General features: G+C 45.9%; 1 non-coding gene across 1 annotated transcript; it reads right to left on the reverse strand.

The window, feature by feature from the left end:
• Positions 1–6562: 6562 nt before the first annotated feature.
• LOC117091143 lies at positions 6563–6666 on the reverse strand. The gene has a single exon (XR_004440265.1). It is a non-coding gene; the product is annotated as a U6 spliceosomal RNA (small nuclear RNA).
• Between the last annotated feature and the right edge of the window lie 9761 nt (positions 6667–16427).

A 16427-nucleotide genomic window follows, 5' to 3' on the forward strand; every position in this document is an offset into this window, starting at 1 on the left:
ACTTGTACCCGGGAGGCGGAGGTTGCAGTGAGCCAAGATTGCGCCATTGCACTCCAGCCTGGGCAAGAGCAAAACTCCATCTCAAAAACAAACAAACAAACAGAAATTATATTGTATAAGCCAAGAACATACAAACATAGCATGAACTTAAAAAAAAAAAAACTGTCCTCAACTTAGGTATATGGAAGGATGTCTTGCTCTGCAAATTGGGCTAATTAACAATAAAAGTGGCTTGAGGGGGCCGGGCACGGTGGCTCAAGCCTGTAATCCCAGCACTTTGGGAGGCCGAGACGGGCAGATCACGAGGTCAGGAGATCGAGACCATCCTGGCTAATACGGTGAAACCCCGTCTCTACTAAAAAAAAAAAAATACAAAAAAAGCTAGCCGGGCGAGTTGGCGGGCGCCTGTAGTCCCAGCTACTCGGGAGGCTGAGGCAGGAGAATGGCGTAAACCCGGGAGGCGGAGCTTGCAGTGAGCTGAGATCCGGCCACCGCACTCCAGCCTGGGCGACAGAGCGAGACTCCGTCTCAAAAAAAAAAAAAAAAAAGTGGCTGGAATGATGATGACATTGATGATTTGAATAAATTAAAATTTGAAAAAGCCTTTCTAAATAAATGTTTTATATGTGATTAAAAATGTGTTACTAAATAATATTAGACTTACATTTTCCACTAAGTAGGTGTTTCTTTTTTTTTTTTTTTCTTTTTTTTTTTTTTGAGACGGAGTCTCGCTCTGTCGCCGGGCTGGAGTGCAGTGGCCAGATCTCAGCTCACTGCAAGCTCCGCCTCCCGGATTCCCACCATTCTCCTGCCTCAGCCTCCCGAGGTGTTTCAAGTAGACATCTGACTACTTCATATAAGGTTGACCAAAAACTATCTTTTAGTTCTTCTCCTTGGGATACATAAGGCATTGCCTCACATATTAAAATGTGCAACTGAGCTGAGTGCAGTAGTTCACACCTGTAATCTCAGCACTTTGGGAGTCCAAGGCGGGAAGATCTTTTGAGGTCAGGAGTTCGAGACCAGCCTGACCAACATGGTGAAACCCCGTCTCTACCAAAAATACAAAAATTAGCCAGGCGTGGTGGTGCTTGCCCATAATCCCAGCTACCCTAGAGGCTGAGGTGGGAGGATCGCTTGAACCCAGGAGGTGGAGATTATAGTGAGCCGAGATTGCACCACTTCACTCCTCCAGAAAAAAAAAAAAAAAGTTGAAGGAGTAGTAAATTCATAAATTCTTTTTTTTTTTTAGATGGAGTCTCGTTCTGTCACCCAGGCTGGAGTGCAATGGCGTGATCTCGGCTCACTGCAACCTCTGCCTCCTGGGTTCAAGCACTTCTCCCTGCCTCAGCCTCTCGAGTAGCTGGGATTACAGGTGTGAGCCACTGTGCCCGGCTGTATATTTATACATTCTGATGGTGGTGGCAGTAGTGGTGCTTCCAGGTGAAGAAAAGTCAGATTTGAAGTAGGTTGAGATTTGAAGGAGAGTCAGTTGGAGATTGCTTGGGAGACAAGTAGTGGGAATAAATGGCACTAGATTGGAGCCCCCAAACCCATGTATCACTGGGATTATCATTTCTAGGAAGAAAGAAGGAACAATATGTACAAAGATATGGAAGAATGAAACCTTAGGGAAAGGTAAAGTTTCTTGTATCAGAGGTAATAACTGCAGTGATTTGCCACTTTTAGTTACTAATTCACTAAATTTGACAAGTTTATTCAGGACAGTTATTCTTCGCAAGGGACTGGGCGGAAAATACCAGAATGAAAGAGTTTTTGTTTGTATTTTAATCTGTTTATAGAGAGGAGGTCTTGCCATGTTGCCCAGGCTGGTCTTAAACTCCTGGCCTCAAGGGATTCTTCCGCCTTGACCTCCCAGAGGACTAGGATTACAGGTGTGAACCACTGTGCCCAGCCTTAAAGAGGGACTTTCTTTTAAGTTAGTTTTAATTTTTCTGTAGAGACAGGGCCTCACTATGTTGCCCAGGTCAATCTCAAACTCCTGGCCTCAAGCAATCCTCCTGCCTCAGTCTCCCAAATTGCCAGGATTACAGGTATGAACCACACTGAACCCAGCCAAGGGTTTTATTTATTTATTGAGACAGCGTCTCACTCTGTTGCTCAGGCTGGAGTGCAGTGTCTGAATATCAGCTCACTGCAACCTGCGCCTCCTGAGTTCAAGTGATTCTGGTGCCTCAGCCTCCCAAGTAGCTAGGACTACAGGTCATGTACCACCATGCCCGACTGGCTAATTTTGTTTTAGTAGAAACAGGGTTTCGCCATGTTGCCCAGGCTGGTATTGAACTCTTAGCCTCAAGCGATCCACCTGCCTCGGCCTCCCAAAGTGCTGGGATTACAGGCGTGAGCCGCTGCGCCCAACCCTGCCAAGGGTTTTTTTTTGTTTGTTTGTTTTGTTTTGTTTTGTTTGAGACAGAGTTTCACTCTTGTTGCCTAGGCTGGGTGCAGTGATCCTATCTTGGCTCATTGCAACTTCTGCCCTCTGGGTTCAAGCAATTTTTCTGCCTCAGCCTCTTGAGTAGCTGGGATTACAGGTGCCCACCACCACACCCAGCTAATTTTTTGTATTTTTAGTAGAGATGGTGTTTCATCATGTTGGTCAGGCTGGTTTCGAACTCCTGACCTCAGGTGAGCCACCTGCCTTGGCCTCCCAAAGTGCAGGGATTATAGGCATGAGCCACCGCGCCCAGCCCTAGCCAAGGGTTTTAATAACCAATGGTTAATACACTTTTATGATACTCTCTGAGCAAGAGTAAAACCTAATTCCCAAAAACCCACTTAATCCTATTTCTTTTTTGTGTATTAAAAATGTTTTAAAAGGATAATAACAAAGAATACTGTAACATTCATCTATGTAGCCACTACCCAAAATGAATAAATAGTATCATACCTATTTTCCTCCCTTTCTCCTTCCCTTTAGGCATCGCTTTTTTATTAGCCTGCTTTCTTTTTTTTTCTTAATTTTTTAATTTTTTTTTTTTTTTTTTTTTTGAGACGGAGTCTCGCTCTGTCACCCAGGCTGGAGTGCTGTGGCCGGATCTCAGCTCACTGCAAGCTCCGCCTCCCGCGTTCACGCCATTCTCCTGCCTCAGCCTCCCCAGTAGCTGGGACTACAGGCGCCGCCACCTCGCCCGGCTAGTTTTTTGTAGTTTTTAGTAGAGACGGGGTTTCACCGTGTTAGCCAGGATGGTCTCGATCTCCTGACCTTGTGATCCGCCCGTCTCGGCCTCCCAAAGTGCTGGGATTACAGGCTTGAGCCACCGCACCCGGCCAATTTTTAATTTTTTAATTTTTTAATTTTTTGAGACGGAATCTCACTCTGTCACCTAGGCTGGAGTGCAGTGGTGTAATCTCAGCTCACTGCAACCTCCGCCTCCTGGGTTTCAGCGATTTTCCTGTCTCACCCTCTGAGTAGCTGGGACTACAGGCCCGTGCCACAATGCCTGGCTAATTTTTGTATTTTTAGTAGAGATGGGGTTTCACCATGTTGGCCAGGCTGGTCTCGAACTCCTGACCTCAAGTGGTCTGCCCGCCTAGGCCTCTCAAAGTGCTGGGATTACAAGCATGAACCACTGCACCTGGCCTAGTCTGCTTTTAATTCTTTGACTATGATGTATTTACACACACATACATATATACATACATACATCTATACACACATACATATCCATACATATGAACATTTACATATATATGGTATATAGTATTTCTTTTTTTTTTTTTTTTTTGAGACGGAGTCTTGCTCTGTCACCCAGGCTGGAGTGCAGTGGCGGGATCTCCGCTCACTGCAAGCTCCGCCTCCCGGGTTTACGCCATTCTCCTGCCTCAGCCTCCCGAGGAGCTGGGACTACAGGCGCCCACCACCTCGCCCGGCTAGTTTTTTGTATTTTTTAGTAGAGACGGGGTTTCACCGTGTTAGCCGGGATGGTCTCGATCTCCTGACCTTGTGATCCGCCCGTCTTGGCCTCCCAAAGTGCTGGGATTACAGGCTTGAGCCACTGCGTCCGGCCAGTATTTCTTAATGTTTTAAAAATTCATGTAATTTGTTTCGTGTGGCACTTATTTTCCTGAATCTTGTTTTGTTTCCTTAACTTTGTTTTCATAATTTGTTCATCTAGATTAAGTTCATTGATTTATTTTATTTTAATTTCTTAATTTTTAAAATTATTATTATTATTATTATTATTATTTTTTTTTTTTTTGAGACAGAGTCTCGCTCTGCCGCCCAGGCTGGAGTGCAGTGGCCGGATCTCAGCTTACTGCAAGCTCCGCCTCCCGGGTTCACACCATTCTCCTGCCTCAGCCTCCCACGTAGCTGGGACTACAGGCACCCGCCACATCGCCCGGCTAGTTTTTTGTATTTTTTAGTAGAGACGGGGTTTCACCGTGTTAGCCAGGATGGACTCGATCTCCTGACCTCGTGATCCGCCCGTCTCGGCCTCCCAAAGTGCTGGGATTACAGGCTTGAGCCACCGCGCCCTGCCATTATTATTTTTTAAGACAGAGTCTCGCTCTGTCACCCAGGCTGGAGTGCAGTGGCACAATCTTCGCTCATTGCAGCCTCCACCTCCCGGGTTCAAGCGATTCTCCTGCCTCAGCCTCCTGGGTAGCTGGGATTACAGGCGCATGCCACCACACCAGGCTAATTTTTGTATTTTTATTAGAGACAGGGTTTTGCCATGTTGACCTGGCTGGTCTCAAACTCCTGACCTCAGGTGATCCACACACCTCAGCCTCCCAAAGTGCTGGGATTACAGGTATGAGCCACTGGCTCAGCAAGTTCATTCATTTAGCCTGCTGAATGGTGTTTCATTACATGAATACACCCCAATTTGCTTATCCATTTGCTACTGATCGACATTTACATTGTTTTTAGTGTTTCATTATTACAAACACTACATTTCAGGGAATATCCTCCAACAGGTCTCCTAGTGCTAATGGATGAGAGTTTCTATTAAGGAATGTTTTTAGAGGTTTTTTTTGAAACCACTATGGAAATATGTTTTATATTAAGACCCAGTTCAGGCCGGGCGCGGTGGCTCAAGCCTGTAATCCCAGCACTTTGGGAGGCCGAGACGGGCGGATCACGAGGTCAGGAGATCGAGACCATCCTGGCTAACACGGTGAAACCCCGTCTCTACTAAAAAATACAAAACCTAGCCGGGCGTGGTGGCCGGCTCCTGTAGTCCCAGCTACTCGGGAGGCTGAGGCAGGAGAATGGCGTGAACCGGGAGGCGGAGCTTGCAGTGAGCTGAGATCCGGCCACTGTACTCCAGCCTGGGTGACAGCGAGACTCCGTCTCAAAAAAAAAAAAAAAAAAAAAAAAAAATACAAAAAAAAAAAAAACTAGCCGGGCGAGGAGGTGGGCGCCTGTAGTCCCAGCTACTCGGGAGGCTGAGGCAGGAGAATGGCGTAAGCCCGGGAGGTGGAGCTTGCAGTGAGCTGAGATCCGGCCACTGCACTCCAGCCTGGGCGACAGAGCGAGACTCCGTCTCAAAAAAAAAAAAAAAAAAAGACCCAGTTCATAGATGAAATAAAAATTTTACAAAATAATACCTGCCCTTGCTATATGCACTCTATTTCCTAGTCCATTACATTCTGTCCTATTTCGTTTTTGTAAAATGCTGGACATGACTCACTACATTGATTTTATGACTCACTAATGGATTGAAAAACCATGCTCTAAGGCATTTATCTGGAAGTAGACTTTCTAGATCAAAGAAAACGTGCATTTTCAACTTGAGTAGATATTATCAAGTTGCTTTCCAAAGTGGGTGTATCAGTTTTACAGGATATCAGAGTCCTAATTTTTCCACGTCCTCACCCACACTTAAAATGGTCAGAATTTTAGATTATTGATAGTCCTGTAGATGTGAAACAAATATCATTGTCAGTTTAATTTGGAAAAAATTAGCCAGGTGTGGTGGCATGTGCCTGTAGTCCCAGCTACTTGGGAGGCTGAGGTGGGAGGATCACCTGAGCCCAGGAGGTCAAGGCTGCAGTGAACTGTGATTGGGCCACTGCACTCCAGCCTGGGTGACAGAGTGAGACTTGGTCTCAAAAAGAAAAAAAAAAAAGTTTTTTAGATGGTAGTTTTAAATATTTGTAATAGTCAATTTAATCAAAATGGTCAATTTTTACTTCTGCTTTTTCATAATTTTATTGTTAAAATTTTATGTTGATTATAAAAATACTATATATTTTTTTCAAATAATTTTGTTGTTGTTGCTTTTGAGACAAGGTCTCACTCTGTCACCCAAGCTGGACTGCAATGGTGCAATCTCAGCCCACTGCAACCTCCACATCCTGGACTCAAACGGTCCTCCTGCCTCAGCCTCCCAAGTAACTGGGACTACAGGCATGCGCCACCATGCCTGGCTAATTTCTGTATTTTTTGTAGAGACAGGGTTTCACCATGTTGCCCAGGCTGGTCTCACACTCCTGGACTGAGGTGATCCACCTGCCTCAGCCTCCCAAAGTGCTGGGATTACAGGTGTGAAACACTGTACTCGGCCTTTTAAAAAAAAAAAAAATTTTTTTTTTTTTAAATATGGAATGCTTCATGAATTTTTGTGTCATCCTTGTACAGGGTCCATGCTAATCTCTGTATTGTTCCAGTTGTAGTATATGTGCTGTCGAAGTGAGCACCAGATAATTTTGAAGTTGGTTGGTATTTTGTTTTGTTTTGTTTTTACAATTTTAGATATTTAGTTGCCCTGGAGTTTATTTTTGCCTATCCTTTTATGTCTTCTGATACTTCAGCCCCTCATTATGTGATTCTTCACCAACTTTGGGACTCTGCTTCTCATCTTCTCCCTCAGAGTGTTTTTCTTGAAGAGAATGGGAATACAAAAGACCCCAGGCTTAGAATAGCTCTTAGAAGGCCTTTAAAGAAGCAAGTGGGAGGGCCGGGCACACCCAGCCAAGAAGTAGCCTTTGATTTTTGTAATTGCAGTCATCAAAAAGCATCATCAAAGAACTTTTATCAGGCTGGGTGCGGTGGCTCACGCCTATAATTCCAGCCCTTTGGGAGGCCAAGGTGGGTGAATCAACTGAGGTCAGAAGTTCGAGACCAGTCTGGCCAACATGGTGAAATCCTGTTTCTACTAAAAATACAAAAATTAGCTGGGCATGGTGGCGTGCACCTGTAATTGCAGCTACTCGGGAGGCTGAGGCAGGAGAATTGCTTGAACCCGGGAGGTTGCAGTTAGCTGAGATCACGCCACTGTATTCCATCCTGGCTGACAGAGTGAGACTCTGTCTCAAAAAAAAAAAAAAAAAAACCAGAAAAGTTTTTATCAGTGATTGCTTGCAATGGGCAATTAAGGTAGACACTGAACTAAATTTAGAATGTATTATTCACAAATATAGTCTAAGAAGTTATACTCTGAAAATTAATAAAACAGATAAGCAAAGGACAAACCATATAACAATAAAAAAGGTAGAGCAATCTAGAACTACTGTAGATAGTAAGGAATTAACATCAAACACATCAAAGTGCAATTCAAGGATAAAGGCATCACTGGGTGACAAGCAGTGCTTAGTATGTATTTGTTATAGGGGTTCCAAGTTCAGGGAAACTGTCATCAATCAACTGGGGGGGTGTGTCTCTTCTGACTTCTCCCATCCTCTCCTCTTCCATCCTCCACACATGTGCCCCACTCCGAGCTTTTTCTCCTCCAAGCAACATAAGCCTTACTAACGCTTGAAATCAGAGGAGGTTTTACTTTGTGTTAGTACCCAGCTCTCAATAAATGGACCTTTACCCAGCATCAGCAGGAACCACCCTCAGGAGCCACTTTGTGCTGCCTGGCACGTCCACAGCAATTAGAGCAAAAGGACAGAGTTAAGGAAACTCTTTGAGGAAAATTTTCCCCACCCAACTTTGGCAGGGTCACCTGGGAGCCCTCTCATCAGTATTGATATTCACTATGGTACCCCCATTGTTCCACTAGCACCATTTACTGAACTTCCTCTGTGTTCAATTCCTATAAAAGAAAGGAAGCCCTTGCTGGGCGCGGTGGCTCAAGCCTGTAATCCCAGCACTTTGGGAGGCCGAGACGGGCGGATCATGAGGTCAGGAGATCGAGACCATCCTGGCTAACACTGTGAAACCCCGTCTCTACTAAAAAAATACAAAAAACTAGCCGGGCGAGGTGGCGGACGCCTGTAGTCCCAGCTACTCGGGAGGCTGAGGCAGGAGAATGGCGTAAACCCATGAGGCAGAGCTTGCAGTGAGCTGAGATCCGGCCACTGCACTCCAGCCCGGGCGACAGAGCGAGACTCCGTCTCAAAAAAAAAAAAAAAAAAGAAAGGAAGCCCTTGCCTCAAAGTGCTCTCAATTTATTTTTATTATTTTTTATTTTTTGAGATGGAGTCTCACTCTGTCCCCCAGGCTGGAGTGCAATGGCATGATCTCAGCTCATCGCAACCTCCGCCTCCCAGGTTCAAGAGATTCTCCTGCCTCAGCCTCCCTAGAAGCCGGGATTACAGGGGCTCGCCACCATGCCCAGCTAATTTTTGTATTTTTAGTAGAGATGGGGTCTCACCATTGTTGGTCAGGCTGGTCTCCAACTCCTGATCTCAGGTGATTCCCTGCCTTGGCCTCCCAAAGTGATGGGATTACAGACATAAGCTACTGCGCCCACCCACGCTCTCAATTTAAATACATTTGCACATTCAACAAGACTCATAAATGTCTTACCTAGCTGAATCAATATTAGAAAGGCCTCAAGGATTTTGCGGTTCGATATCACTGTCATAAAAATTGTTTCAATGTAGAAAAATAGGTTAACATATTTCATGGCCGGGCGCGGTGGCTCAAGCCTGTAATCCCAGCACTTTGGGAGGCCGAGACGGGTGGATCACGAGGTCAGGAGATCGAGACCATCCTGGCCAACACGGTGAAACCCCGTCTCTATTAAAAAATACAAAAAACTAGCCGGGCGAGATGGCGGGCCCCTGTAGTCCCAGCTACTTGGGAGGCTGAGGCAGGAGAATGGCGTGAACCCGGGAGGCAGAGCTTGCAGTGAGCCGAGATCGCGCCACTGCCCTCCAGCCTGGGCGACAGAGCAAGACTCCGTCTCAAAAAAAAAAAAAAAAAAAAAACATATTTCATACATATTCATTAAGAAATGTACATAGGCTGGATGCAGTGACTCACCCTTGTAATCTCAGCACTTTGGGAGGCCAAGGTGGGTGGATCACTTGAGGTAAGGAGTTCAAGACCACCCTGGCCAACATGGTGAAACCCCATCTCTACTAAAAATACAAAAGTTACCCAGGCATGGTGGCATGCACCTGTAATCCCAGCTACTCAGGAGGCTGAGGCAGGAGAATTGCTTGAACCCAGGAGGCAGAGGTTGCAGTGAGCTGAGATTGCACCACTGCCCTCCAGCCTGGGCAACAGAGTAAGACTCTGTCTCAAAAAACAAAACGAAAAGTGGCTGGGCGTGGTGGCTCACCTGTATTCCTAACACTTTGGGAGGCTGAGGCGGACGGATCACGAGGTCAGGCATTAGACCAGCCTGGCCAACATGGTGAAATTCTGTGTCTACTAAAAAAAAAAAAAAAAATATATATATATATATATACACACACACACACACACACACACACACATATATATAAATTAGTCGGGTGTGGTGGCCCACACCTGTAATCCCAGCTACTCAGGAGGCTGAAGCAGGAGAATCTCTTGAACCTGGGAGGCAGAGATTGCAGTGAGCCAAGATCGCACCACTGTACTCCAGTATGGGTGACAGAGCTAGACTCCATCTCAAAAAATAAGATAAACAAACAAACAAATAAAAAAAAACCAAAAGTCACTGAGTGAGGTCTTTAACCATCTCTTCTGAAATAGTCCTGATCTCCCACCTATAGCTCTTGCTGCTCCATTTCCTGATTTTTAAATTTGTTTTTTAATAAAACTTAATGATCTGTACTTATTGATGTATACTTATTGACTAGTTGTCTGTCTGCCCCACAGAATATAGGTTTTCAGAGAACAGGAACTTTTTATGTCTTTATCATTGCTATATCCCACTGCCCGGAATCAGTGCCTGGAACATAGTAGATCCTCTACAAATAATGCATTTGTTAAATGAATGAAACTGAATTAAATGAACATATATGTTGTATATACTTACTGCATTGATTGGTATATGAGAAAATTAAACAGAAGAAACTAACAGCAAGATAAGTAATGTCCTAGACTCCAAGAAGTCTTTCCAGACTAATCCTATTCTGCATTAGAAGTACAGTCATAGGCCGGGTGGGGTGGCTCACGCCTGTCATCCCAGCACTTTGGGAGGCCAATGTGGGCGGATCAGCTGAGGTCAGGAGTTCGAGACCAGCCTGGCCAACATGGTGAAACCCTGTCTCTACTTAAAAAATACAAAAATTAGGCTGGGCACGGTGGCTCACGCCTGTCATCCCAGCACTTTGGGAGGCCGAGGCAGGCGGATCACGAGGTCAGAAGTTCAAGACCAGCCTGGCAAACATGGTAAAGCCCCATCTCTCCTAAAAATACAAAAATTAGATTGGTGTGATGGTGGGCGCCTGTAATCCCAGCTACTTGGAAGGCCGAGGCAGAATCACTTGAAACCGGAAGGCGGAGGTTGCAGTGAGCCGAGATCGTGCCACTGCACTGCAGCCTGGGCAAAAGACTGAAACTCCGTCTCAAAAAACAAACAAACAGGCCGGGCGCGGTGGCTCAAGCCTGTAATCCCAGCACTTTGGGAGGCCGAGACGGGCGGATCACGAGGTCAGGAGATCGAGACCATCCTGGCTAATACGGTGAAACCCTGTCTCTACTTAAAAATACAAAAAACTAGCCAGGCGACGAGGCGGGCGCCTGTAGTCCCAGCTACTCGGGAGGCTGAGGCAGGAGAATGGCGTAAACCCGGGAGGCGGAGCTTGCAGAGAGCTGAGATCCGGCCACTGCACTCCAGCCTGGGTGGCAGAGCAAGACTCCGTCTCAAAAAAAAAAAAAAAAAAAAAAACAAAAAAAAAAACAAGAAAATACAAAAATTAGTCAGGCTTGATGGCGGGCACCTGTAATCCCAGCTGTTTGGGAGGCTGAGGCAGGAGAATTGCTTGAATCTGGGAGGTGGAGGTTGCAGTGAGCCTAGGTTGAGGCACTGCACTCCAGCCTGGGTGACAGAGTGAGACTGTCTCAAAAAAAAAAAAAAGCACAATCATTCTGGATCTCTCACTCTGCCCCTTGAGAAGACTCCCCCACCAGCCTCTTTTTCAGTTCAGGTGACTCAAGCAGGGCTGACCCCACCCCCTGCCTCCAAGCATCAGCTTGTTGTGTCCCAGGCACCCCATGGCCACTGTTTTTGGCTTGGGACTGGCTCATGACTCAAGCTAGGCAGCAGGCAGAGCTTTCTGTGTTAGTCTGGAAAGACTTCTTGGAGTCTAGGCTAGGACACTACTCATCTTTTTTGTTTTGTTTTGTTTTTGTTTTTGTTTTGAGACAGAGTCTTGCTCTGTTGCTCAGGCTGTAGTGCAGTGGTGCGATCTCACTTCAACCTCTGCTTCCCAGGCCCATGTGTTCCTCCCGCCTCAGCCTCCCAGGTAAGTTTCCCTGGGACTTTTGCTGGAACTATAGGAAAAAGGATCAAGTCAGCCCAGTGCAGATGGTGGTCATTGTTCTACCATGCAGGGAAACCTCCCTGAGAACAAAACCACACTGATTCTAAAGCAGAGACTAGAGAGTGAGAAATAGAAAGAAAGAAACAGGGCCTGGTACAGTGGCTCTAGCCTGTAATCCCAGAATTTTGGGATGTTGAGGCGGGAGGATTGCTTGAAGCCAGAAGTTTGAGATCAGCCTGGGCAACAAAATGAGACCCTGTCCCTATTACAAAAAAAAAAAAGAGAGAGAGAGAAGGAGAAGGAGGGGGTGGGGAGGAGGAGGAGTGGGAGGAGGGAAAAAAAGGAAAGGGACAGGTGGACAGTGGCCTGGTGATATCTGGGTCCCCAGCTTCAGTCCTGCCTACAGTGAGCTGTATTGTTGGGTTTTTCAGTTTATGTGAATGATTCAGCTCCTTTTGAACACAAGCAGTTTGAATTGGGTTTCTGTCACTGACAATCACAAAACACAACAAAACAAAATCATACCTAATGCACATTTAGCTGCATAATTTCTACTACATCGAATTTCACTTATTTACTTATTATTATATACAGGTTTTTACCTAAGACTTATGAACATTTTTATAGTTTATAAAATAATCTTGTATTTACATATCACTCAATTTTAACACAATTATGTGAGGTAGGGCATATTTTTTTATTTAATAATTTTTTTTTTTTGGAAACACAGTCTCACTCTGTCACCCAGGCTGGAGTGCAGAGGTATAATCATAGCTCACTGCAACCTTGAATTCCTGGGCTCAAAGGATCCTCCTGCCTCAGCTTCCCACGGTGCTCGGATTACAGGTGTGAGCCACTGAGCCTGGCTAATTTTTTTTTTTTTTTTGAGGCGGAGTCTCACTCTGTCGCCCGGACTGGAGTGCAGTGGCCGGATCTCAGCTCACTGCAAGCTCCGCCTCCCAGGTTTACGCCATTCTCCTGCTTCAGCCTCCCGAGTAGCTGGGACTACAGGCGCCGCCACCTCGCCCGGCTAGTTTTTTTGTATTTTTAGTAGAGACGGGGTTTCACCGTGTTAGCCAGGATGGTCTCGATCTCCTGACCTCGTGATCCGCCCGTCTCGGCCTCCCAAAGTGCTGGGATTACAGGCTTGAGCCACCGCGCCCGACCTTTTTTTTTTTTTTTAAGAGATGGGGTTTCAGGCCGGGTGCGGTGGCTCACGCCTATAATCCCAGAACTTTGGGAGGCCGAGGAGAGGGGATCATGAGGTCAGGAGTTTGAGACCAGCCTGGCCAATATGGTGAAACCCTATGTCTACTAAATACAAAAATTAGCTGGGCATGGTGGCGCAAGACTGTAGTCCCAGCTACTCGGGAGGCTGAGGCAGGAAAATCGCTTGAACCCGGGAGGTGGGGGTTGCAGTGAGCTGAGATCGTGCCACTGCACCCCAGCCTGGGCGACAAAGTGAGACTCTGTCTCAAAAAAGAAAAAAAAAAAAAGAGATGGGGTCTCACCTTATCACCCAGGCTGGAGTGAAGTACGCAATCATAGCGCACTGCAGCCTTGAACTCCTGGGCTCAAGGGATCCTCCTGCCTCAGCCTCCAGAATAGCTGAGACTACAGGAGCAGGCTACCATGCCTGGCTGATTTTTTGTTTTTTTGAGATAGGTCTCGCTCTGTCGCTCAGGCTGGAGTGCAGTGGCATGATCTTGGCTCACTGCAACCTCCACCTCCTGGATTCAAGCGATTTTCCTCCCTCAGCCTTCTGAATAGCTGGGATTACAGTCTTGTACCACCATGCCTGGCTAAGTTTTATTTTTATTTATTTATTTTTTGAGATAGGGTTTCACTCCCGTCGCCCAGGCTGGAGTGCAGTGGTGCGATCTCAGCTCATTGCAAACTCTGCCTCCCGGGCTCAAGTGATTATCCTGCCTCAGCCTCCCCAGTAGCTGGGACTATAGGCATGTGCCACCGCTCCCAGCTAATTTTTGTATTTTTTTTAGAGATGAGGTCTTGCCATGTTGCCCACTTGGTCTCAAACTCCTGAGCTCAAGTGATCGGCCCACCTCAGCCTCCCAAAGTGCTGGGATTACAGGTGTGAGCCACCATGCCTGGCCTAATTTTTTAGTTTTTGTAAAGATAGGATCTCACTATGTTACCCTGGCTGGTTTTGAACTCCTGGGCTCAAGTGATCCTTCTGCCTTAGCCTCCCAAAGTGCTGAGATTATAGGTGAGAGCCACTGTGTCCAGCCAAGAAATATATTTTACAGTAACCCAGTACACACGTACACACAGAGGCACACACTCTTAAAGTTGCACAAAACAACACTTACCTTAGTGCCTGTGACATTCTCTGATATTTTCTATTCTATTTTTTAAAAATTCTGACTGGGCGCAGTGGCTCACGCTTGTCATCCCAGCACTTTGGGAGGCTGAGACAGGCAGATCACAAGGTCAGGAGTTCGAGACCAGCCTGGCCAACATGGTGAAACTCCTGTCTCTACTAGTAATACAAAAATTAGCTGGATGTGGTGGCACACGCCTGTAATCCCAGCTACTTGGGAGGCTGAGGCAGGAGAATTGCTTGAACCTGGGAGGTAGATGTTGCAGGGAGCCAAGATTGTGCTACTGCATTTTAGCCTGGGTGGCAGAGTAAGACTCTGTCTCTGGGGAAAAAAAAAAAAAATTGTTTTATTTCAGCACTTTGGAAGGCCAAGGCAGGTGGTTCCCTTGAGTCCTGAAGTTTGAGACTAGCCTGGGCAATATAGGGAGACCCTGTCTCTACAAAAAATAAAAATATGTCTGTTTTCTTGCTGTGTCTAACTCAAGAATAAAAAAAAAGAAAGAAAAGAAAAAATATACTAGTTGCAACCTACTGTTTGTTTTGTTTGTTTGTTTGTTTTGTTTGTTTTTTGCTGGAATGAAGCGGTGCCATCTCAGCTCACTGCAACCTCTGCCTCCTGTGTTCAAGCGATTCTCCTGCCTCAGCCTCCCAAGTAGCTGGGACTACTGGCAGCCACCACCACACCCAGCTAACTTTTGTATTTTTAGTAGAAACAGGGTTTCACCACGTTGGCCAGGCTGGTCCCGAACTCCTGAGCTCCAGTGATCTGCCCGCCTTGGCCTCCCAAAGTGCTGGGATTATAGGCATAAACCATTGTGCCTGGCCGCAATCCACAGATTTTTTTTTGTTTTTTTTAGAGACAGGGTCTTGCTCTGTTTCCCAAGTTGGAGTGCATTAGCATGATCACAGTTCACGGCAGTCTTGAACTCCTGGAGTCTTCTGTTCTGTGACTACCTTGTGTTATTCTTGTCTCAATTTTTGAATGGAAGGGAATTGTTTAAGGTGTACAAGACGGAGGTGATATGGTGTGGTGGTTGAGTCTCGGCTCGTGGGTCTAACAGATTTGTGTTCAAAGCCTGGCTTTGCCACTTAACTAGCTGTGTCCTTAGGCAAATTATACTCTAAGTCTCAGATTCCTAATTTGCAAAATGAGAATAATAATAAATAATAGTTCCTGCCCCATTAGTTTATTATGAAGATTGTTTTTTTGGTAGAGACATGGTCTTGCTATGTTGCCCAGGCTATTCTCAAACTCCTGGCCTCAAGTGATCTGCCTGCCTCGGCCTCTCAAAGTGCTGGGATTACAGGCGTGAATTTTTGTGCCAGCCTACTATGAGGATTAATGCTTGTGAAGTGTTAAATATAGTGTTTGGTACACAATAAAAATTCAATTAATGTTGTCAGTTACTCTTAAGTATAAATTGGGGACCAGGAAGGCAAAAATGCAGTGTGTTTTTTGCAGACGGACAGAGGGGAGCCAGGACACAGCTCAGCTTGCTCATGCCCAGAGAGAGTTAAGCTGCTGACCCTGAAGGCAGGGGGCACGCAACTGTGTGTGGGAGCCGGACTAAGCAGCTGCGACAGGGCAGACAGTGTGAGAAAGCTGTTGATGAGAGCTGCTGCTGCATAAAATCATATTTCACCTGTCTATGGCCCCCCAAGTGTTCTTTCTGCTCATCCATCCACTACCTCTGGACATCAACATAACCTTTGGCATAGTCTAAACCTGACACTCATAACAGTTACAGATTTTTGAGACAGGGTCTTGTTCTGTCTGGCGTGCTCTGGCGTGATCACGACGCACTGCAGTCTTGACCTCCTGGACTCAAGTGATCCTCCCACCTCAGCCTCCCAAGAAGCTGGGATGTTCCACAAGCACATTCCACTACACCCAGCTAATTTTTAAATTTTTCGTAGAGATGGGGTCTCCCTATGTTGCCTAGGGTAAGAATTCCTAAACTCAAATAGGCCTTTTCCTTCTGAGACTTTAGTGCATGGGTGATTTTACAGGTGCTTCTATTTTCCCCTCAAGTGGAACAAATTGGCCCCCAGCCCAATCTGCAGAGACAGCTTTGCCTTGGGGAACTTACCTGATGTAGAACAAAGATAGGAGATAGGTCAAGTTGTAGTTACTTGACTTTCATGATTAAGAGAGCCCTGAAGCAAAGAGACCTTTCATCTGGGTCCCTGGGCAGAAGATCCATAATTTTTTCTCCTGACTCAATGGTTGTTCTAGGTAGGAACCAGAACCACTTGCTGGAAGCCTGCCTTGACTTATTTGAATTGATTACTGCTTTTCTTTCTTTTCCATTCTAAGCTATTATGTTTTTGTGGTACTAAGCAGATTTTCTTGAAAGCTACTAGAAAACTGCCTGCTACCTGAAAGCAGCAACTGTTTTCTTTTCTCCTGTATTTCACCCCATCCCAATGCTTCTCTTTTGCGGCTTTGTCATCTAAGTTATTTCCCTGA

This window comes from Trachypithecus francoisi, unplaced genomic scaffold (genome assembly GCF_009764315.1).
Source record: "Trachypithecus francoisi isolate TF-2019V2 unplaced genomic scaffold, Tfra_2.0 Lachesis_group11, whole genome shotgun sequence".
NCBI lineage: Eukaryota > Metazoa > Chordata > Mammalia > Primates > Cercopithecidae > Trachypithecus > Trachypithecus francoisi.